The 24995-nt window shown below is 38.9% G+C and overlaps 1 long non-coding RNA gene across 1 annotated transcript; it reads left to right on the top strand.

Annotated features, from left to right (window-relative positions):
* The first annotated feature begins 1776 nt into the window (after positions 1-1776).
* LOC116667776 lies at positions 1777-18642 on the top strand. The gene is made up of 3 exons (XR_004324816.1): positions 1777-1907; positions 2636-2707; positions 18552-18642. It is a non-coding gene; the product is annotated as an uncharacterized LOC116667776 (long non-coding RNA).
* The last annotated feature ends 6353 nt before the right edge of the window (positions 18643-24995 follow it).

Here is a 24995-nt window from a genome sequence, read left to right on the forward strand (position 1 = left end):
CGTTAGTAGCAATTAAGAGCCATTGCAATTTCTTTTTCCTGAATGACAGTTACTTAACTTTGATAGAGTTTCCAGTTAACTTCATTTCAAATATTTGAGCTCATTTCAAATTACTTTTTATCCTTTCATGTATTATTTAGCTACTTTTACTCTCCTAATGGTCATCCTTGAGAGCATATTTCCACAGTATGTCTTTAAAAAGGTCAACTCCCTGAAGTGGAAAAAAAAATGTAAAAAGAGTCTCCAAACTTGAGTTGGTTTTTCTCCATCTCCTTCAGCATAGAGAAATTAATAAATTCAGCTCAGCGGAGCGGGTTGGATGTTGTGATTATTGATGCAGATTATCAGCCTGTGTTGTTCCAGGTTGAAAAGAAGATGACAAAGTACGATTTTTGGCAAAGTTCTTGTGCTACTTTGACACATAGCATTGCAGGCATTGATTTTTATTCACATGATTATCACATCAGTGAAGAACTAAAATCAATGTTTGTATGAGTTCCTTTTCAAATAACAAAAGAGCGATGACTTTTTCTGAAACCCTCTAATGTAGATTCAAACTGGTCATAATGTACAAATAGACCCCTCCACTGGTGAACCACCCTTAGGCCCTGATGAGCGCTCAAAGGGTTAAAGGGTGCTTGAACAGAGAGGGCAGCTTCTCCCTTTAAACTTCCCTCTGGTTTTCTCCCTTCTCTTTGTCTACATTCTGATGTTCTGCAGTCTCTCCTGAAACTCCCTTCGGCATCTGTATTTTATTCTAGCTCTGTCCTGCAGTACTGCTGGCATGGCCAAGGAGAAGAGGCTGAAGTTAGGCAGTTGCCTCTGGCACCATGCCTGTTCCCAAAGGTGACCAAAATTTGATGACAGTAGGAAAAGATCTACAGTGTCATGCCTTGTATATGAGCCAGTTTTTTTTTTTTTTAACTTTCTGTTGTGTACTTTATATCTTTTTAAGAGAAATCCTACATATCTTAAAATCAAGGATATTCTCGTATATTAAGGTTTATATTTTTCTTTTCTCCATTTAGATCATTAATCAAAGTGGAGTTTCTTTGTTGACAGGACAAGGTAGAAATCCAACTACTCTCCGCTCCCCCCTCCCCCCCCCCGCCATGTGGATAATCAGGTGGCCCAGTACCATTTGTTTGCTGGTCATCTTCACTGATTTGCCTCTGTGTTGTATGTCATGTGTATCTAGAAATAACGAACTCTCTATTCTGTTCAATTGGTGTCTTTGTCTTTCTGTGCCCCCTGCCATACTCTGTTCATTATTATGGCCTTATAATTATTCTGGAGTGATACCTGAAGAATGAGTAGTCACATATTCTTCTCTTTCAAGGCCATCTTAGGTACTATACATTGCTTTCATATAAACTTTCAAATCATGATCACTTTTATAAAAGTATCTAGTGAGATATTGTTTAAAATGACATAAAACTTGTAGATCTATTTGAAAAGAATGGAAATCTTTATTGAGTCTCCCAACCAATCAGCGTGGGTTGTCTATCCATTTATTTAGGTCTTTTTAAAAGTCTTTCAATACAGTTTAAAACTTTTCTTCAGGAAGATTTTGTGTATCTCCAGTAAATTTATTTGTAGCTGTTTTACGTTTTTTGTGGCTAAGTGACAGATTTTTAAAATTCCAGTGTCTAATTCTTCCATTGATACTAATATGTAGAAATATAAACATTTTCTACATTTATTTTTCATTCTCCAAACTTGGTCACTATCCTATTAATTCTAATAATTTATCATTTGGCTCTTCCGTATACACAGCCTTATTGAATGGCAGAGGTTGGCACTCTTGCTCCTTGAGCTTCTGGGCTTGGCCTGAACTACATCACCAACTTTGCTGGTTCTCCAGTTTGCAGATGGCTGATTGTGGACTTCGCGGCCTCCATAACCATGTGAGTCAATTTCTATAATAAATCTCCTCTTGTATATATCTGTACATTTCCATCCAGTTGATCCTGTTTCTCTGGAGAATCCTGACTAATACAGAGGCAGGTTCTTCCCCATAGCCTCCAGATCAGAGCCCAGCCTAGCCCACAGGTGGATTATAATCTTGGGAGGTCCTGATAAGCCCCCTCAGACTTCTAACACACAGAGCTGTGAGATAATACATGAGTGCCGTTTTGAGCAGCGAAGTTTGCGGTAATTCATTACATACCAAAGGAAAACGAATACACTTACTTTTTTTTTTTTTTTCTGATTTCTAGTTAAATCACATCTTGGTTAGAGACTATGACACATACATGGATACATAGATACTATGAGTGTTACAAACTTTTGGACATTTGTTAAGACACATTTTATGACCCAATGTGTAGTCATCTTTTGTAAAAGCATGGTGTGTCCTTGATAAAAATATGCCTTCCGCCAGTGTTCAACACTGTCACACACACTCGTAGACACACACACATTCTCTAGATAAAACTTGTTATTTGTGCTGTTCACATCTTCTCTTCTGTATCTTTAAGGTTTGATTGTTTCTGCCTGCTTGATCTGTCAGCTTCTTAAAAATGTGCATTAAAATCTTTCATTATTCTAGTAAATTTTTCCATTATTAAGGCAACCATTATTAACTGTGGTCCATGTGGATTACATTTTCACATGTGCAAATATCTTTTTGTAGGAGAAGGTTATAGTCCTGACCAGACCCATCTCAAGAAAGGAAGAGAGGTTCTTCTAATATTAAAACAAACAAGTAAGTAAATAAATGTATCAGTAGCATTTTATTCAGTTTGGAAATCTGAATGAACCACCATAAACTACGCTTACTATGGAGCACAACTAAGGAACAAATAGAAAAATAACTAATATTTTTCATGTGAGGAAAGAAAGCATTGAAAGTTTGAAATTATTTACCCTGAAAATAAGACGTGCCCTGGAATCAGTCATGGAATTTTAGTGCGTGTCAGTGTACCCTCCTTAATATTCTAATTTAGTAAGTTTAGGGTGGAGCCAGAGAATATGAATTTCCAGTAAGCACCTCAAATGTTGAGACAGCTGGTTCATGAACAACGATTTGAAGCGTACTGCCTTAAATCCTCTCACTGCGTGTAAAGAACACGGTAACCATTTCAGGCACTAGCATAGCAGAGGAATGAGTTTACTTCTTTCTCCCTTTGGCTTTGAAGTGAGACAGCTTGGGTTTAGACGCCTGCCCTGCTGCCTTGCTGGTCTATGTTCCCAAATTGATTAGTAACCCTTTTTGAACCTCAGCATCTTCCTCTGTATAGCACGCGTCATGATACCTACCTTGCAAGATCATTGTAAAGATGAATGATCTACATATGGTGTAGCACATAGTATTTTAGTGATTACTTTTATTTAGCATTTATAATTTATACTCTAAGTAAGAAAGACAATTTGTGGTACTTTGTCATTCTATAATAAATTTTTACATATAATGATTATTTAATTTTTATCCAACCTTGAGAAGCAGTTCTTCTTTTTTTTTTTTTTTTTTTTTTCATTTTCCATATTAAGAAACTGGTGTTCAGGCAGATTAATGACTTCGCCAAAGCCAGGCAGCTAGGACTCAGTAAGTGCCCCAAATCCTTGGACTCCATGTCCAAATTTCTTTTCATTAGACCACACTAAATTTCTTTGAAATAAATACTTGTTAATATATTATTTGTAACCTAATATAATTAATATTTCGAGTCGGTCACATATAACTTGTACATCAAGGCAATGTTGTAGGTGAAATATGATTCCTATCTAATAATTTATTTGGTAAATAAGTAGATACTGTCTCTGAGCACTGTATTTGCCAATGTAACACATTATGATTTATTATCCAAAGTACAGTTTTGTAATTGCAACGTGATATGATGGATACACTCACCATTTTTCATGTGTATGTGTGTATATTTATCTTTGAATAACAAAGGAGCAAACATTTCTACCCTAGCAATGTTTAAATTAATCTGGGCCTAATTTGTTTGGATGCATATTTATCACCATCTTTACATGGGTTTCACTTGCACGATTTCTCAGCGACCGCTCAAAGCAGAAATGTTTCTAAGAAATTAATATGCATTTACATAGACTCAGAGCCTTTGTATTATTACATATTCTTAGGTCACAGGAAAGTTGTTAATAGGGATGGAATGCCACATGAATGTTACTGAATGAATATGCGCATGTTAAGACTGGGACCAATTAAATACCCTGACATAGCAAACTGGAAGTAAAAAACTGAGTCAATCAAAAGATCTGAGTTCACGTCCCACATAATTGGCTGGTTGTTGTGGTGCCATATAAACACAGTCTTAGTTTATTCCTTTGTGCTGATGAGGTTGACATGAGTAAAACTTAATTTAAAAACTTAAGAAAGGCTAGAAGTTTCTGTGACAGTTACTGGAAGTTTTTCAACTCCCCCCTCTTTCTGGGCCGTTGTGTTAGTGACTGTGGTTTTTGACTCACTGACAGTTGGAAGAAACTTGAGAACTTTTACAGGCTGCCGTTTCTTCTCTATTAGAGCTAATCTTTGTCGGGCTGTTGGCAGTATCATTTGGCTTAAGACTGTGGTGAAGCTTAAAATGAGTATCATTTATTCCTAGACTGCCTAACACTACTGCTTTGATCTAGTTGTTGGGGAAAATGTGCAGGTTCTATTGGAGTTAAAGTTGTACCTTTTGAGCAAACATGTTTTCTGATTTTCTTAAGCGATGAGAGAAGTTTCATGGGGAATTGAATTTTAATCAAAGAATCTGATTCAGAAATTTCTGCTATTGTAAAAGAGGGAGTTTTTTTCCCTGCCATTGAAAAATATATTTTCTCATGTGTACTGTAGCCTGCTTTATTGCTAAGAATATTTCAAGGTTTGATCTTTAAAAATGTGGATCATAAAGGCATCCCCCACACTGGCCCAAACAATGTCTCTGATGCAGTCGCTTTTATTTTTTCTTGTCTGAAGAAATAGGATAATGTATTAAAGGTGACAATTGGCCATAATTATTAGGAGAACCTGGGTTGTCCGATGGGTTCATGAGAACAACATGCTATGAGAGGTTCTGGAAGGTGCCTGTCTGGAACAGCACTGATGGGCGAGTTCTTAGGCAGTTGACTGAATGCACATTTAACCCCTTACTCCTGGCTAACCTTGCTCAAGCTGGATCTTCTACTTCATACCAACCCAACTCATGTTGTGTGACTGCCTCACAAAGGCACAGTGAAAAATAAAATGGTTTTGTTACCCCTGAGTTGCTGGATCCTTTCAGTTTGGCATTAGCTCTAGACTTTTTTAAATGAAAGGTTTATGAAAATCTGATTTGCTCAGGCGGTGTTGAAACAGACATGGAGGCTGTGACTTGCTCAAGGTCACACAACTAGAGGCAGAGCCAGGACTTGTCTCCAAATTTACACAAGTGCTCTTTTTTCCCAAGCAACAGAGCCAATATCAAGTTCTTTACATCATCAGAGAATGCAGCAAAACAAGCAAGGTCTCTCTCCAAAGCAAGCCCTATCCTTTCCTAACTGTACTCTGAGATATCAGAAACAGAGCATGTTTGATTTTCGACCCTGAATCATCCACATGTATTTATTTTAAAAATGGTAACCCTTGTGTTAGATTGTGCAGACCTACATGGTCACATTACAATTCATTGAGAATTTAGGACAGATAAGGCATTTACTGGAAAGTCATCTTCTGCTCAGCTCCAGTTCTTAAGTGAATCCATTTATCTGTAGCACTAAATTTCATATCTGTCCAAATTTTCTCTTCCTGTTAGCTATAACTAAAGCTAAATGAGATTTGAAAGCTTTAAGGTAATGTCAACTAAGCTGATAAGACAAGTAACTGACATAAGTAGTTGAATGGCATGGTTAAATGGTCATGATGTAAACCATGAATATCAAATTTCCTGGCCCCACTCTTTTGAAGTGGTCCAGATCCAAAGAAGGGAACTTTGAAAGGATATAGAACTGAAAATAATGGCCATGAGCATGTTTATACAAAAATGAACTTTTACCTTCTACCCTGGGAAGCAGAAAGAAATGGACAGAGGCAGGTCATGTCAAGAAGAGTCAGGTATTTGATTTGCATTTTGTGCTTTGATGGAGTTTAAGGGACGGTGCCGGGGAGACCCTGCCTGATGGAGGGGCTTGAGGGAGCTTTCATCATCCTACTCGGGGAGGTTGTCCAACCCTGTATGAGTCCCCATAGGCAGTCCCAAGGCCATCGTGTAGTTAACTTCATTCCAAATGCAGCAAGAGCAACCAAAAGAAAACATTTAATACTGAAAGCAATTTTAAGAGAGGTAGTTAGATGAGAAAAGAAGGAAGAGGTGGAGGAGGAAGGTGAGGAGGAGGAGGAAAAAAAGAGAGATTGGTATCAGTCTGTGGAATATGTCAACCTCAAAAATTACAGCCCCAAACTAGATGACTCTAACTCTTGAAACACCGTCTGTGACCTCAGTTTGAAACTCATTTATAAAAAAATGGAAGTAATGTGTTCTTTAAGAAACAAAGGGACACATATTAGGCAACTTCTTTCTTGTCTAGGTTGGGTATTCTGGACTGAAGTCCTACAGAGTTCTTGCCTGAGAGTTTACTAATGTGATACCTTTCTCCAAACAAAGTCAGGAGCTCTCAGCCAGCCTCACAGTTTTGTGATATTATGACAGATCAGAAGAAAGTTCTTTTTAAAAGCTGCTGCATTCCATTTGCTAAATTGTTCAGGCACATAGTTAATAACAGAGCAAGTAGGAAGAAGCAGCATTGCGTACAACTATTAGTTCTTCCTTGATTTAAGGAAATAAAGTTGAGTAACCAATTCCAGCTTGCCCTGCTCTGTATTTAAAAGGCTACCATGTAACAAAAAACTGACTTGGCAGTCTGAACAGGACAGTGTTCTGGGTTCAATCATTTTGTGGGTCAGCTAGCTATGTTGTGCTCTAAATTCTGGCTAACCATTTCCCCCACGTATACTGTTGCTTGGAAACAGAAAGCGAAATAATATGTGAAAAATCAAATCCATCCCTACTACTGGAAAAGCAAATAAATGTGCTCAAAATGTGTTTCCTACATTGGTTGATGGTTGGTTGGTTGATTGATAGCATTGTCTTCTTGTACAAAGATGAGCCAAAAGAAAAAAAATTTACCTCCCCCCAAAATGACAGACATTAAAGTCAAAATGTATCTAGATCATTGTTTTCTTAAATAGAATACACATACATGTGTATCATAGTTTGTGGAAGAACTCACAGGAAGATACATTAGATTCAGTTCAACACATTTTTAAATGTCTCAGGAGCAACAAGAGACAATATTTATAGCTTCTCTGCTGGTAGTGGAGCCTCATAATAAGTTGGTTTCTATCAAGCATCACCCCCTACCCCTAAGATTCTTTTTTTAACTCTAAGACTTCGTAAATGCATACATATTCAGTTTTAGTTTGGACTCTATTTTGAGGTTCTTGGATGAAAAATGTCATACATTTTTGAGTAATTGTGTGAGTAACATTTAGCTAAAGATAGAATGTAAAACTTCTTATAAGTGGAAGGAACAGATATCCAGGTATAGTTTTACTTTTAGAGCTATAGTTAACTACCCTAAGGGATTACTTCCTAAGGGATTACTAAGCATATGGGGTTACCAGTCTATGAAGCATTTACCCAAAATGGTCCAAGTGTATGGAACCTCTTAGGTCTGTGCTGAACTATGTATGAAATTGAAAATGTTGTGATTGATCCCATTGAACGCAATGCGCCACGAGGAAGAGTCAATTTCATAATGATTAATGAAGGACAGGGTACAATTCAGGAAGCTCTAGGAAAAAGGAGAAACTGCTTAATCCTCCAGGGCAGCCAGCTTCTCTGGTTCTTCTGTAAAGTTGAGTAAAGTAAATCAAACCCCATCAGTTTCCCTAAGTTCAGATCTAATGAGGGACGTGGCATTCATTACATCCAATTGTGTAGCCATCTAGATCCATCATGATTTCTGATTTAAGTTGATGCAAGTATCCCAAGGAAGAGCTGGTTCTTTTTTGGGGAAAGGGTGGGGAGCACGTTTCAGATTTGAAATACTCAGCTCTGAAAACTTTCCAATGGACATTGGCATGAGGTTTATCAAGGAGGGGAAGGCAGCCTTCAGTCCCAGCAGAATGTACTGTGTGCAGGTCCACTGCTGAACTATGGATTGAATAACTGAGTGTCAAATTAAATTTTGTTGCTTTAACAACCAAACTAACTGGCCCGTTAAGGGTCGTTCCTGGTCAGTAATCCAGTCTGTTGTTCAGAGTATGACTGTGTTGAATGTCTCCAAAACTAATTCCATCAGAAGACGATTGAATTGGTGTCATCAGGCCTTACAATGTTGTGAAAGGACATTCTGAGACCTTTGGTTTCCTTCCTGAGTGTGCAATGACACAAATGCAAAACAATTATGTATTTGTCTCCAGTTATGGCATTTGGCATTTGGGGGGCACTTCGAAAGTAGAATGAATACTTTTGGTTGAATTTAAAACAAGCGGAGGACAGCCAACAATACAAGGACTTCATTGGCTCCAATCACATTTCAAAAGCTTACATTTTTTAACACATATCAGAGCTACAAGAGGAAACAAAAAAAGTAACCATATAAATGAGAATGATTAAACCTGCTAGGAATCCGAGAAATGCAAATTAAAATGATAATAGAGATTCTGTGAGATTGGGCCAGAAGAGCCAGCATCCCTGACAGCTGCCAGGGAGTTGACATTGTAAATGTGTAGAGTCATTTTGAAGAACAATCTGACAGTAAATTTTAAGAATCAGAAAGTATTACTCTGCTTCTGAATATTTTTATCCTAAGGAAACAGTTCACAAGCAGAAAAAGGTTAGAGTTGCAAAAAAGTTTATGGCAGCCAGACTGGTTCATCCTTGTAAAAATGTGGGAGGATCTGAAATGTTAAGGCTTAGAGGAATGGAAAAATAAGGAATCTTTACTAAACAGTCAGGAAAAGTCATCAATGTAGACATAGTGGAGCAATGGGAAAAATGTTAAGTGAAAAAAAAAAAAAGGGAATACAAAAATCTCTATTTTCTCCCTGATTACAGTATGTGGTATATGTTTCTATATGGACAAGAAGTGAAATGGGACAGAAGAAATAAAACCAGTTGTGCTTGAGTGGAGAAAATTTGGGGTCATATAGATTAAGAATCCCAAATGTATATATAAGAGCAAATGGAATTCTTTTGAAATTGCTAAGTATATGGTATTGAAATGTAGTTAAAACACTACATGAACCAAAAATAGTCCGTTGTGAACTTTGGAGCATTTTGATTTTGAGACTTAGAGAACATAACCCTAAAAATGTTCCTTGTAGCTACTTTTTTGCTTTCTCGATACAACCCCCTCCAACCAAACTTGTATACATTTAAAAAATTATGAAAGCAACGTAAATACACAAAAAAGCAAAAGAACAATCTGCAATACATCCCTCCCCTGTCTCTCACCTTATTCCAGCCCTGCTACCACGAATACTATTTAACGTTTGGAACAAAGTAGTCTGAATTTGTAAAGCCAACTTCTATTGTTGGACAGTTTCTCTCCTTTTTTCCATCACCTACTATCAGCTAGCAGCAGCGACCATTTATTGATTCAGTCAGAGTGCTGGTTACTGTCCTGTTTGTTGTAGGGCAAATATCAAGGTGCTGATAAGAGAGAGGTCTTAGCCCAACCTTTATCGAAATGAGAGCCCTGAAATCCAGAATAAAATAGTTGGTAGGTGGTAGGGCTGGACATCCAGAGCCGTTCTCTGTGACTGCAGAACGCATGAATATGTCTGCTGTAAGCAGGACCCGCACTTACATCAGGGCAACCTTCAGGGGGAGAAGGGGACCCAGCTTCAGCTCTCCCCTCCCAAGGGATTCGCTTTGCAAAGCCCTCTGTCGGGGCTGGGATTGGCCAAGCAGGCAGTGTCAACGAGCCGAAGCCCCTGGTCCACACGTGCCTTGTTTCCCTGCTTTGCGCTCTCTCCCGCGCTGGACCACGTGCTCCGGGGGGTTCTGGTGCTGGGTGCTCACAGTGGAGGTTGTCTCCCGGTGGGCCTGTGATTGTAGCAGAGTGAGGGGCCGACTGCAGGCCACTCCTGCTGACCCAAGTGGAATTTCTGTCACAGGATCGCGGGAGATTCTAACAGTAACACTGGGATGTCAGCTCACGTTCCTTCTGAAAGCCACTCTGATCCTAAGACTTGTTATTGCTATTACTTTTCAGCATGGCTGAGGCTATCTTACCATATTACATAAATCTGGGAGAATCCTGTTATTGTGGCATCTAAGGTCTGAATCGAGTACTTGCCAGAACAACAGACGAGTTCCTCTTGGCATGTGCTGCGCTATCCTCCTTTACATCCTGAGAGGCCCCCAGTGTGCCTCAACCCAGGCTTCTCCAAAAGAAGCCTCCGCTTCCGTATCTTCCCCCTTGCATCCCGAGAAAACCACTCACTGCTTTCTTCTGTCTCAATCAGACAGACCTGGGTTAGAATCCTAATCCTGCCCCATACTAGTCATCCTGGGCCCTTCCCCAGTCTCCATTTCCTCGTCCATATAATGAATACATCGACATTTCATTTACAGAGTTTGTGAAAATCAGATGTTTAACATACTGCCCAGCACATGTAAGTCCTTGGAATGGTAGATCTATGTATAAGCTTTATTTGCCGGTCCACCTGAACAGAGGCCAGGATTCAGCCGTTCTCAATCTGCCCCTCTATACCCTAGAAGTCCTTTTTTATTCTCTGTCCTACTCAGCATGCACATTCCTAGCCTTTACTGGCTGCCATCATCTGATTTCCATGTTTCCATTCCGATGCTGCTAATTACAGTATTATAGTTACTAACTCAGGCTCATACTCTATGCTCTCTGACCTCAGCCCACTTGGTCCTCACTGCAGTGTGTTGTTTCTCCCTACTAGATTGAATTCTTTCCCGAATCTGCATACTTTTAAAGAATCCCAGTTGCATGCCCACCTTCCCTACTCTCAAGAGACGATCTGGCCTCCTGTTACAAAGAACATCACCGCTGTGTAACAAAGAGTGTGACAGCATAAAGAAATACTGTCATACTCTCTCTAAAGCTTTCCTATTAGAACTATCAGTTCTCTCTTGAAAACCATTGTCTATCCTCCCATGAAAGGCAAGATCATGTCATGAGTTTGGTTTGATTTTATTTCCTTTTTACGCACACTACATTTCCACCAATCTGAACAAGAACCCCAAATCCCTGTCTATTCCACCTTTGCAAGGATACCGTGACGATTTCTTTTTTTAGAATGTCATTGCCCTGCATTTTCTATGTATCCAAATTCTTCCAGGCCTTTAGCAGCATCATTAAAATTTCATATGCTCCATAAAAAAAAAAAAAAAAAAAGAAACAAAACCTTCAGTGATTGTTCCAGTTCACTTTCCTATTTTAAAACATATGGCTTTTTGTTCTGCTTTTAGGGTGCATTCCACCTTTTATTATGTCATTTGTCTACATTTCATCCCTCCTCTGAGAAAATGAGCTTCTTAAGAAAATGCAACCAGGAGTTACATGTATTTGTAGATTCTCAGGGAGCCGTTGTTGAAGTGGTGCACAGCCAGTGAAGAGGGCAGGTTTACAGGGCCCCCTCTGCTCCTCACCCTCTCTCTGCCTTTGAAGTCTCTTTGAAGTGAAAGAAACTCTACCCAGAGAAGAGCTCCTCAGGGAGACAGGTCAGGTGAGGATCAGGTCCTGTGTGCTCCATGGGGATCTTTGGAACTGAAGGGACAAAGAAGAGGAGAGAGGATCCACTTGAAATGTGGTCCAGGAGGCTCTGGTATCTCCTATTGCTGAACAGTGTCAACGACCCTGTACCTTTCTCTGACGCGGAGAAGTCACTTCAGTCCCAACCTTCGGGTTTTACAGATTAAAATTTTGCCGAGAAAAGCCCCTTCTACCCGGAGCTTGATTCCTGGTGATCTAGGTTCGAGGGTCTTACAAACTGAGAAATGCAAACCCTGCAAATATGTATTCATATTTGTCATACCTTTTCCTTAAAGAGCCTGGGTTAAGCACAGAAAGAATGGAGGGCCAGAAAGGAGGACAAAAAAAGCATTAATTCAAAATATGTGTGGGTACATGTATGTATATACACGTATATATTCTCCTTACCTGCAGCAACGTCTAAAGAACAAGGCTTTTTATCTTTTATTAGATCTCATCTTATGCATGGTGACTCTGTGGAACTAGTGTAATCTTTTACTACAGTGTTGGGCTGAGCCTTCCAATAAAAATAAAGACTAAGTTCTTAAGCATAATGCTGGATTTCTCAGCATTTTTAAAGTAAGGAATCTTGTAAAATATTGGATTTCTCATTGCATATTTCTTTGATAGAACATTAATCCTAAATAGTTTTTAGAAACTTCTCTCCATATAAAGTGGAGGGATCAGATCTCCTATATCTTTTTAAAGTATCCTGTTTACAATCAGAAAGGTGCCTCCTTACTTCTCTTTCTATGAAACAGTGACATCTACTGCTCAGTGGGGCTAATCCTGGGGGATGCTCTCAGGCTGGAACATCCAGTGTTGCCTTTGGAGCCAGAGGCAGGGCCACAGTCACCTTCCCGTCCACCGCCCCATCCTGCTGGGGTCCCTCGTGTTTGAACTTGTGCACAAGCTGGATTCTCTCCTTTCTGGATTAGTTTGTTTCCTCTGTAACAATTCTGTTAGGAAGTCTTTCCTCATAGTGAGCCCAAAGTTGTTTCTTTTTAACTTGTAACTTTCTCTTAGCCTTATCCTTGGCATAATGTTCAAGTAAAATTCCTTCTCCGCATGGTAGCGCTGGAGAAAGAAGGATGTTATGTCCCGTCAGAGCTTCCTTTTTCCATCTAAATTATCTCACTTCCTTCAGCTTTCCTGGATATTATTTCAAGCCCCTCTCTACATCTTTCCCAGTCTCGGCATCTCACCTACATCAGAAAAATAAAAATGTGCACGTCGCAGAAGGTCGATCGTCGTATAAGTAAGCAACGTCATCCTTTTTTCAATGGCAACAATGATCCAATGGAGAAGCGAGTGGAATTTGAAGAGAGAAGATCTGGGTTCAACCCCAGCTCCCTCACAGAAGCCATAGGTCCTATGCAAATCACCCAGCCACTCCAAACCTTCATTTACTAGGCTGTAAAATGAACATGACGGTAACAACCGCCTAGCTGGTTTGCTCCTAGGCTTAAAATGCAATTCAACAAGGCATTCATTGCGCGAAGAGCACTTCGGCACAGCCACTCAGTCAGTACATCAGAAAACGGAAGCCTTCTTGTTATGAACCAGCTGCTGCTGGACGAGATAAACAAACATGAGGAAGGCTGAGGAGAAATGGAAAGTGAGAAGCAATAAAGAAAATAGAAGGAATAGGAGAACGCGCAGCATGTTTTAAATTAACTATAAACATGTAAAGGTTTGTAAAGTCTGAGCCAATTTTATGCATATCCTGTGTGCTGAGCTCATATCCAGTGTCTGGTGTATAAAGCAGATTAGTAAGTGTTTTCTGGATGAATGAACTTCATACAGATCAAAATATACTATACAGCAACAGAGAAAAACATCATAAAGTTAGTATTATCGTGACATTTCCTGTGTGAAATGTGATACAATATAAAAAGCCCAAATATAGAAGATGTTGAGCTATGCCTATGTTGCATGGTACATTTAATAGCCTGAAAGAAGCTATTCGTTCAGCAGTTTTTGTTATGCATTTGGAAACTGACGGATCCATATTGCATGCATGTGTTAAGCCCTTTTCCACACAAGCATCATCAACAGAAATTCATCTTTAGGGACTACCTGTGTTTCAGCATAGGTGTTAAGAATGCAAAGTATAAATTATCCTCTCTTCCCTAGAGGAGTTTACAGCAGAGTTGAGGAAACAATTAAGGCACATGAAATGATGACTAACAAGCACAAAGAATAAAAGAATTGCACAGCCAGTGGCAGCCAGACCATTCGAGCAGATGTCTCACGTTATGCCTCATAACCATTGGGGTCATTTTCCATTATACGTGAGTCAAGCCCACCAATTTTGGATGTGTATTATGCCTATTCTGAGTCAGATAAAGTGCCTAATGAAGAAAAGGAAAACGGGGAAATTTGAAAGTATTTGAATGAACTTTGAGTCAGTTCCTAAGGCAGTGGTGACCACCTGGCACTCAGAGAGTTGAAGTTCTTCAGTGGTCTTGAGGCGAGCAAGCTGGATGCTGCAGTGAGCTGGGGCCCCCAGTAAAGGGATTGCATTTTCTTGTCTGCGTTTTCAGTGTAACCTCTCTTTGTTTGGGCTCATCATTTGCCTAATAAAGAGAGGTGTTTCTGTGCTATTTCAGTAACAGAATCGTCATGAGAATAATATGAAATAATACAGGAAAAAAAGCTTTTGAAAATCTTGTTCTGAAAATGCAAATTGATACTTTCCCTTGTTCTTATTCTCTCGCGAGGGGAAGCACATTCTCCTGCCTTTCCAAAGAGGTCGTGCATGAGCAGGTTTAGTCTCACACCACTTCTGAGTCATCTTAATCAGCCATGGTCTACTTTTTTAAATGGAGCCTTGAGGGGAGGGAAATAACTCAGTGGTAGAGCATATGCTTAGCCTGCACGAGGTCCTGGGTTCGATCCTCAGTACCTCCATTAAAAAAGTAAAAATAAAAAATGAGCCTTAAATAAAGACATATTGGATGGATCAGTACACCTAAAGTAAAGGACCAGTGTGGCAAGTTGATTGGTCAGTCTTACTAGTTGATGTGGATTCTGATGTAATCAGTTTGGCTGCAGTGATCAGCATTGATCGTGAAAGTTGCTAAAATGAGTAACGTGGGCAGATATGTGGCAGTTTCCTTGTGTAGTATTAGAAACGATGGGTTTTAAGTGATTAACACACTTAAATACACAGAAGCCCTTGTTATTGACCTTGGCATATTCCCTCAAGTCCATGTCCCACATTCCCTGTAAACATTCACATGCAGGTCTTTGTGTGTTTTGTTAAGTTTTCATCTCATTTGGGTAAATACCAAGGAGGGTCTGGATCATAAGGTGAGAGCACGTTTAGTTTTGAAATAAAGTCACAAACTGTCTTCCGAAGTGGCCATACCATCTTAGATTCCCACCAGCGATGAATGAGTGTCTGTTGCTCCACAACCTTACCAACATTTAGTGTCGTCAGTGTTCAGCTATTGGCTTTTCTAGTTGGTGTAGTAATATTTCATTGTTTTAATTTGCATTTCTTTGATGACATATGATACGGAACATCTTTTCATTAGTTTATTTGCTATTTATATGTCTTCCTTGGCGAGGTGTCTGTTATAGTCCCTGGCCCACTTTTTAATTGGATTGTGCTGAATTGGGTACCGTGTACCAGGTACCACCCCAACTGGGTGGAGGATGGCAAAGATCATCACTGTGTCAACCACCAGGAGTAGAAGTCCAAAAAGTCCATTGCAGCTTGATACCAGTCACCAAGGAAAACACAACACAATCAAGCACTGGATGGAACCAGGCTTTACTTAAAGAAATGAGCCAGACAATGGAATATTATATTCCATTATTATTCAGCACTAATTAGAAATGAGCTATCAATCCTGAAAACACATGGAGGAAACTTAAATGCATATTACTAAGTGATAGAAACTGGTCTGAAAAAGCTGCATTCTATGATTCCAACTATATGACGTTCTGGAAAAGGCAACACCAAGGAGACAGTAAAAAGACCAGTGGATGCTGGGGGTTTGGGCAGAAGGAAGATGAATAGGTGGAGCACAGAGGATATTTAGGGCAGCGAAACTACTCTGTCCAATGCTGTAATGGTGAATCCATGTCATTATAAATTTGTCCAGACCCATAAAATGTATAGCATTAAGACCAGACCCTAATGTAAACTCTGATTTTAGGTGATAATAATACATCAATGTAGGTTCTATAATTGTAACAAATGTACTACTCTGGTGGAGGATGTTGATAATGGAAGAATCTATGAAGGTATCGAGGCAGAGAGTATATGGGAAATCTCTGAATCTTCCACTCAATTTTGCTGTGAACATAAAACTGCTCTAAAATATGTCTATTAAAAAAGAAAGTCAATGACCTGGCCAACTTCCTTTTATCCTCATCTGCTTTTTCAATATCTTCAATGTGACAAACTGTAACACACCAAGACATTTAAAATCATGGAATTTAAAAATATCTGCAGTTTATTTCAGTATATCTTTGCTTGAAAGACAATTATTCAGATGGGGGACGAAATGTAAAATGAAATAGAGATTAATAGTCAAAACCCTGAAGATTCCATTTTAATCAAATAATCTGGATAATTTATTGGACAAGTTAGTAGCGCTGGAATTTTAGATAAATTAGATCTTGATTTGAGGGTCCGTTTTCCCTAGTTATAGCAACAATTAGACTTGTTTACCCTAAAAAATTGGGCTGCCATGGTCAGCTGAACATTGCATCACCATATGGACATTAGCTGAAAGGATCTCATAACATATCTGTGAGCTGTTTTGTTGAAGGTAAGCATGAACATTTTTCATATTTGCTAAGATTCTTTAAATTCTTTGGAGAACTTGAAGTCTTATAATATTTAATACCAAGTATTGTTCAAAGAAAAATGATCTAATACCAGGGACATTTAGAAAGGCTTTCATAAATACATTAAAATAGACTTGAGCTGTAAGACAGAAGTAAATGTGTCATGAAAATAAGAGAAAGAATACATGAGAATTTTTGGAAGTGAATGTATGCAGAGTTTCTTCTAAGTCGGTCTTCAAAAAGGAACATGTTAGGTCATTGTAGTTTTTATGAGAAAACCGCTAAGGGAATACGTGGGGGAAATTGGAAATATACTTATCAGCAATTCCGGATAACATGGTTTTGAAGATTAACTATTGGCCAAGGAAATGAAAACAGTGGGGCAAATGGCAAGCTAAATGAGTGTCTAACAGTCACTGAGGCTTTAGAAGTCAAACAGAAACCAGAGGAAATAGAGAACATGGGTTCAAGAAGAGAATCAATGAGGCAAAATAGGAAATGTGTGCTATTGGAATGACTATTAACAAAACATCAAACTGCTATACCTCTCTGAATAACACGGAACAGAAGCAGTAAATTCCCAAGGGTCTTCATTATGTTCAGTTATGTAACTTGTGAGTAAGGTATCTTGATTTTACGGTTAAACTGTCCCTACAGTAAAGCACTTAATAATATTGACAGCATTGCTGATCTACTGATGTATATAATGACTCAGTGTTAGAAATTGGTCACATCAAAGGCTCATGAAGAAAATTGAAATGGGACCTTTTTTCTTAAAGGAGAAAATAAATTTATAGATTTTTAACTTCTGGAGCCTCATGGAAAATAAGCAAGAGGCATGTTTAAAGAATGTCATTCCAGACAATTACAAATGCCTTTCTTTTGAAAAAAATAGTTTAGGCTCTTATAAAATGATGATATGACACCTTTACTGTTGAGTATTGTATTCTACTGGAAATCGCTCAGGCTATGGAATTGGGCAGCTAAGGTTACTTGCTGTTCATTATAATGCAAACTGTACAATTAACTTAACCTCTGTGAACCTCCATTTCCTCATCTGTAAAATGGGAATGATAAAAGTATTTACTCTATCATGTTCTGTCAGAAAATAACATATTCAGTGTCTCTAGCTCGTGTCTAGTTAGCATGGAACATTGAGCAAAGACAAACGTTATAACGAATTTGTTATTATGGTTTTAAAACAAACACTTTGGAGGAATAAATACTGGAATGAGACTATTCTGACAACAGTAGGTATCAGGCAAGTTATGGAATCTGGCCCAAGATATTATGACGAGATCTTTTACCCAAAGGGAAGGTTAGATTCAACATAACATAGGGCAATTACTAGAACAAAGAAATCTATTTCGTCATCACACTCCAATAATTTTAAATTCTTCAATCAACTCATTACAAATATATGTTTATTTAATATATGCTCTAAATAATAGCAACTTATCAAGTTATTCAGTATCCCAAAGAATAAGACTTTTGCAACATGAGTAAGTCTCATAGGAGAATAAAACGAGTGCCTTAGAGAAAACATTAGCTGTTCTATAAAGGATGCACTGTTATATTTCATATGTTCTTATGATTAAAAAGAGAGATAACTTAGCTTTTGCATCTACTCATTGTATTAATAACAGTGGGGCAATTTTTCCTGCAATTATTCTGATACAATATGAAAAGCCAACAGGTACAGAAATTAGTTTCACTTGAAAGGGAAGAAATCCCAGTTGTGAGAAGGAGAATGGTGCCATTGTAATCTCCATTTTCTGTCGAAGGTTAGAACAAAAATGCAAACATCAAAAAAAAAAAAAAATTACCATTGTATCTTCTGCCACAGAGAGAACTCTTTGGAAATTCTCTCTTGATAGCATTTTGGGAAATTCTGTCTTTATAGCATTTGTTCCACAGCATCGTCAGAGCTTTGCACAGTGAATTCTACGGAGTGCAGAAGTTGCTGCCCCATAATTGAAGACTCCCGCTGTTACCGACACCTTCTCCTCCCTTTCTCACTACAGGAGACTACGTCTCGAGCAGTGGTCCCACGGAAGATCACAGTCCCAATGAGACCCACACCACCCTATTTATTTGTAAGCTCTGAGGAATAAATACCTATTGACCCCTCACTTCGGGAATCTTTGGCCAGAAAATCTAATGAAAAAGAAAGTATTGATTATTCTTTTAGTGGTAAGCTGGTGTCTCTGGTCATCTGTTTATGAGGAACACAGGCTAGGGATTATGTCTTTTAGACAGTATTAGGTTAGTTTCATTTCTTACGGCTTAGTGGTTCAACCTGGCTTCTTCTGGGTGGACTCAAAGCAGATGTTCGTTCAGGTCACCACCTTGGTCAGTTTCATATCCACTGGAAACAGACTTTAATTTAGTGCTGATAGATAGCATGTCTCATCTTAGGGTAATTTCATATGTTCAAACCAAATTCTTAATCTTTGCCATAAAAATATGAAAGGATCAGGCATAAAAGCATCTAGCTTCCCTTGAGATCCTAAAGTTGGCATCAACCGGTGATCAACCAGTCTTCAGATCTGATCTGAAAAAGGTAAGATCCTCGTAGGTACGTAACTGCATTAAGCTTCTAAGAAAAGGAGATGGGGAAACCTTTGACACCACCTGAGCTCATAAGTCTTAAGAAACCTAGACTCAGAAACATGGGACAAAATCAGGTACCTGGTATCCATCACTAAGTAAGGAGCTCTAGGGTGAGTCTCGTATAGACCGGGAAGAGAACAGAGGTACATTAGTGAGCAAGGTAACAATTCTACGTGTGATACACTGGCAGACCGTGTACATGGAGTGGCACGCACTCATTTATTCATTCATCCAGCAAATATTCATTGTCTTTCCATCAAATGCCTTGCTCTGTGCTGCACTACGGAGATGCCAGGATATTCACCTTGGCACAATGCCTGCTCTTAAGAACTCAGAGTTAAGGAAAATAAAGTCTCTGATGTACCTGATTTTAGTGTATCTTCAAGCACTGAAAAGAGAGTTGTACAAAAAGAACTTCAGAGGAAACCATATGGTGGGTCTCTAGTCATTCATAATAAGAAGGAATTGAGTCAGATAATTTCTCTCTTTTCTTTCAGCTTCTCAAAATTCCACAGTTTTGTTTCACATCTACAAATAATCTGTAAATAGACTGTAAACCCATTTTTAAATCATAAAAAATTTTTGTTCTGGTTTGTTAATCACAAAAATACCTCTTTTTTCAATGTCACGAAGATAATGCTTTGGAAAGCATCCCTTCATAGCTTGTTTTAAGTCTCACGTTTGTATCCTTATCATTTTTAATTTTTCTTATTGTTTTGTGCATAACTTTATTTTCATGTTGATATAAGGCTGATGCTTCTGTTATCACTTTTAAAACAGATCTGTCCATTTTAAAATTAAAACTGAGGGATGTGTAGAGATCATTGATCTGCTGCAGTTTCGGTCTAGCTTCCGATGGGTGGGGGCAGGAGGAGGAGAGGTGGAGGGGAGGGGTGGGGGAGGGGCTGCCTTTTATTTCATTTCAATTCAGAGAACGTCTACTCTGGGCACTATAATAGGACTTGATGTACAGTGACAAACTGGAAGATAATTATTTTGAAGAGATGAGATACCCATGTGGCTGGTAAACCAGGCTAAAAGATTATCTGCCCTTAGAGATTCTTGGCTCTAAGCTGAATCGTTAAATATCAGCACATATGTAAACAAATGGTATCACACAGTCACATGCCCTGCTGAGATCCTACTGTGTGCCAGATAACTGGTCTACTGTCGATCCTCAGACCAACCACTCACATTAATAAACTGCCAGGAGTGCTGGAACAACCCAGTGTGGGTTTTTCAGCTTCCTCCAGAATTTATCCCGATTGAGTCCAGTTTGCCTGTTCTGGCCTCCTGCTCCGTGCACTTGTCTGTGTAGTTTTCAGATTCCCGTTTGGCACGGATCTTGGCTTCTCATGCTTGGCTCAGGATCCCCCACTGCTTTTAGACAAAATTCCCGGCTCAAAAGTTCCTGGTCATTACCCCTCAAAGAAAAAGCTGGTATTTGTCCTTGTGACCTAAGTATTGCATGCTGTGAATAAGAGACACTATCGACATCTGCTGTTGTGTCAAAATACACGGAACGCTGGGGCCAGCCCTCCAGAAGCAGCTAGACTCCGGATACACTTGAATCACTGTTTCATACAAGGCTTCGTGACCGGGTCCCTGTTATCTTCCTACAGACGTTCTCCTCCTCCACTTGACATGTTCTGCAATGAACACTACCTGTCACATCCTCTTACATACTTCATCTACTCTGGCAATTCTGAGTCTTTGTAGACTGAAATGTTTTCTCTGCTGTCTTCGCATTCTCGGGGTTCCTACATGTCTTTCGGAGTCAGCTGGAGAGTCATTTCCTTGAGGAAGCGTTCTGGCATCTCCAGGCCAAGTGAGGTCATCCTCTTCTGTGACCTCCACATCAGGTAATTTACTGTTCAGTAATTGCTTCACTTTTTGATCTGTTTCCCAAATCTACTATGATTCTGTTGTCTTATTAGGCAGCATCTTGTTCAGCTCTGCATCCCTGGTGCCTGGGGCAGGAACTGGAATGAAGTATGTGCTTCATTAAGTGTGGACTGGGTGTGTGAGTATGTTTGTAATGATGACGCCTTGGCTGCTGAATGTCACGCTTGTGGGGCTGTTCATGGGATAGTGTCAGGTTCAGAAACGCTTCACCTTCCCCCCTTAATAATTAAATCACCTTCTCCTGCTACCGCCTGCTCTTCTCAGGTTTTCATAAGAATAAATATTGAATATTTGGATTTTCCCATCTGGTGCTTGGCGATGTTTCTTTGCTATAAACACTTTTCTCGGCACTTGTTTCTTCTGCTGGGATACCAGTGTTCATCCCGTCAACACACTGTTACGTGTGGGAAGTATTTTACCAAGTACCCAAGCACCGTATTGTGATTGTTTAATTACCCATTATTATGACAATGCCTTCTGCCACCTCACTCCATCAGATCTTCCATCAGAGTCCTTCAAACTCAGCATAATCCTTCATTGCTGGAGACTTACAGCCTTCTCTTGAATTAGCCATCCTCATACATTAGCTTGGTGTTTCTCAGATTTGTTCAGGTGGCAGAATGCCTGGAAAAATGATGCTTGCTGATGTCATGAATTCCCATTTAAAGGAGAAGCAATTTTAGTCACAGAAAACATGGCTATATTCTATGTACATGAGATAAAAGTCACAAAATCACATATCCTTGGAAAAGAATGAGATTGAACTAGACATAATTATTGCAGTAATTTCTTTCTTTGTTGTGGAAAAAATTGCTTAGAAATATTCTACATAAAAAAAAATTCTATGTGAAGACTCAATACTTACGATGGGCCAGAATGTCTCCCTGGGTCGAAGGTAGTTTGTATATTTTGGAGTGGGTTAATTACTTTATACTTTGCGAAGTGCTCTTTCAAACAGAGTTTCTATGGAACACATATGTTTCTCCACTAAACTGAATAATAGAATTTTTTCTAATTTATAAGTAAAGTTAATGAATATCATTTAGTCCATTTTGTGGTTTTTCTCTCGTGATTATTCTTCACTTTTTGATTCTTTTCATGTCATCTGCTAGTAGGTGACAAAATGAATTTACAAGTAATGAATGAGTGTTAATGCGAACTCCCTAATGATAATAATAATAATAACCACCCTTAATCATCTATTCTGTGTGTACTAAGCACTATGTTAAGAGTTTTATTTATACACATTGTATAATGTAGCTCTCCCACTAACACCAGGGGATTCTATTTCCATTTTACAGATGAGGAAACTGAGGCTAGAGAGACTAAATAACGTGTCTAATGCCCCTTAAAGTTTCTGTTTCTTCTTCATCAGTCTCTTACCCTGAATTTCAGATATTCTCTGGGAATTATATTGATGTGAACAGAGGAGATTATTTGAATTAAATTTCTTTGTGATATATTCATGTGATGGAAAAAAATTAACCCAGAACCTTTTTAGGCTGCGTTTCGTAAAGCTTTTATTTTTGTTTCTAGTTTTGTTGGAGAGAGGGTCATCCTCATTTTTGCCAGGAAGGAAGATGTGAATCGAACTTGAATTCCATTAACAGTGAATGGTCTGTTGTGACAAGGATTCTGTAGTTTTAGCGAGGTTTTCTCAGTTAATTCTCAATTTACCTGCCCGCTTTCAAACTCTGTTTCCTTCACTCGTGGGATGCTGACCTGAGTGGTTTTGTTCTAACTCATGAGGCTTGAATAAAAAGCAGGTGCAGGAAAGAATAATAAATTAGGACCCAATTCATGGAATGATATATTTTCCTCCTTTGAAAGATAAATAGAGTTTTCCGGATTTATAGCTACCAAGGAGCTTTTATTGACACATGAAATTCTGAACATCATTTAGATAAATCATTGAGTTTTGCCCAGTCCCATCACATAATTTGTGATGCTTTCCAGTGCCTCTGAGTCTGGAAATCAATGACTGACTTGTACTTATCAGCATATGCCATTCTTCATCTGTGACAGAAAGAGCATAGGAAATAGATTCCTGTTAATTTTTAATAAGATTCACAAATAACATCCCTTTGGGGCAGAGAAAAGAATAGAGCTGTGCGTAGAGTTTACTTGAAGATGCATTAAAAACCCACATCAAATATCCATCAGGACACAGTGTTCTCACAGGTCTGGTCCAAATAGCCATCCACAGGGGCACCGGTTTGCTTAAAATGTGTCTCAGGGAGGGTACGCCCGTCACAGACAGCTCACCATCTGTGGCTTTCCACTAATGCTGAGCCGGTGTGAACTCTTTCCTAAGTCTGCCTCCACAGGCCTGCTCTCTGCTCTCCCAGCAAGACTGGGAAGGTCACAGTGGTGAACAAATGACCCGACCCCTTCTCCGTTCTGTGATGCCTTATGTCTTAGGGCACACTTAGTGGCTTAAGGACAGTCTCATGGCATTTTTAAAAAGCTATGAGATATACGTACTGTGCGATGGCAAGGCATAACACAGTGGATCATTGCTAAAATGCTGATCTTGAGGAACAAAGTAACACCTGCCCGGTGATGCTGAATATTGTTAATTGCTCTTGCCTTTAGATGTTGTCCGAGACTTGACGCTTTTCATCCCTCATCCACTCTCTTCTCTTTGATGTTGATGTTACTCAGACTTCAATATCGTCACCTATTGCTCTTTTTAATTCACATACTGCTAATCAGTTGTCTGATTCAGTCTGATGCCTTTATCCTTTACCTGTATGCTTTTGCCTTCAGTCCTAGCCTCCTCTCCCCTGTGATCCAGTCATAGAAATCTAAATATAGCTGTACACCTGCAACTTGACAGGACCTGTTATCTCTGCCCTCTCTCCATCTTTTCATTTCCCTGTTGGCCATCTGTGTGTCTTCTTTGGCAAAATATCTATTCAGGTCCTCTGCCCACTTTTTCATCTTTTTTTTTTTTTTTTTGATGTCGAGTTGTATGAATCCTTTGTGTATTTTGGATATTAACCCTTATGGATATACTTTTGATGTAAGGAGATTAGGCTGCTTTGAAAAGTCTTTCTCTTCTGAGAGTAGAGCAACATTTTGTTGATCTATGTCTTCTTGCTTATTGGCCTCCCAGTGACAAGAAAAAAGCACACATATTTATAAAATAGCGGATTGAGTGTGTTTGTGGTGACGTAAGAGAAAGAAACAAACTGGCCTGCACAGACACTGAGTGGAGGGCGTCACTGAATCGTGTTCTGATTCACCAAAAGAGAGATCAGCACCTCTGGTACATTTTTTAGGCACAGAATTTCACTCTGTCTTTTTCTCTTAATAAGGCAGAAATGGTAAAATCGGAGAAATGTGACCACTTCTCAAGTGAAAAATATAATCAGTAGGTCAAATCCCAAGATGACTCAGATGTTGGAATTACCAGTAGACTTCAAAGCAGTAACTATTTTCCGGGAGGTAAAGTTAAACACGCTAGAAATGAATAAAAAGATAGAAATTTTCAGCCAAGAAATTATAAAAAAGAATCAAATGGATACTTTAGAATCAAAAAATCGTATTTGTAACAATTCACTGGATTGGCTTAATTGCAGATTTGAAATGACAAAAGAGTCAGTGAAATTGAAAATAGAATAATACATATTACAGTCTAAAGAACTGAGTGAAAAAATTATGGAAAAACATGAACAGAACCTCAGGGAAATGTGGGTCAACATCAAAACGACCAATATTCATATGATTGGAGTCACAGAAGGAGAGGAAAAAAGTGCAGAAAATGTATATTAAAAAATAGTGGCTAAAATTTCCCCAAATTTGGACAAAATTATAAATTTATAGATTCAAGAATCTCGTTACCCCCAAACAGGATAAACTAAAACAAACAAACAAAAATCCTTTGCCAAGACACATTGCTGCTGAAAATCAAAAATAAGGAAAAAAATCTTGAAAGCAAGGAAAAA

The sequence above is a fragment of the Camelus ferus genome, chromosome 12 (genome assembly GCF_009834535.1).
Source record: "Camelus ferus isolate YT-003-E chromosome 12, BCGSAC_Cfer_1.0, whole genome shotgun sequence".
Taxonomy (NCBI): domain Eukaryota; kingdom Metazoa; phylum Chordata; class Mammalia; order Artiodactyla; family Camelidae; genus Camelus; species Camelus ferus.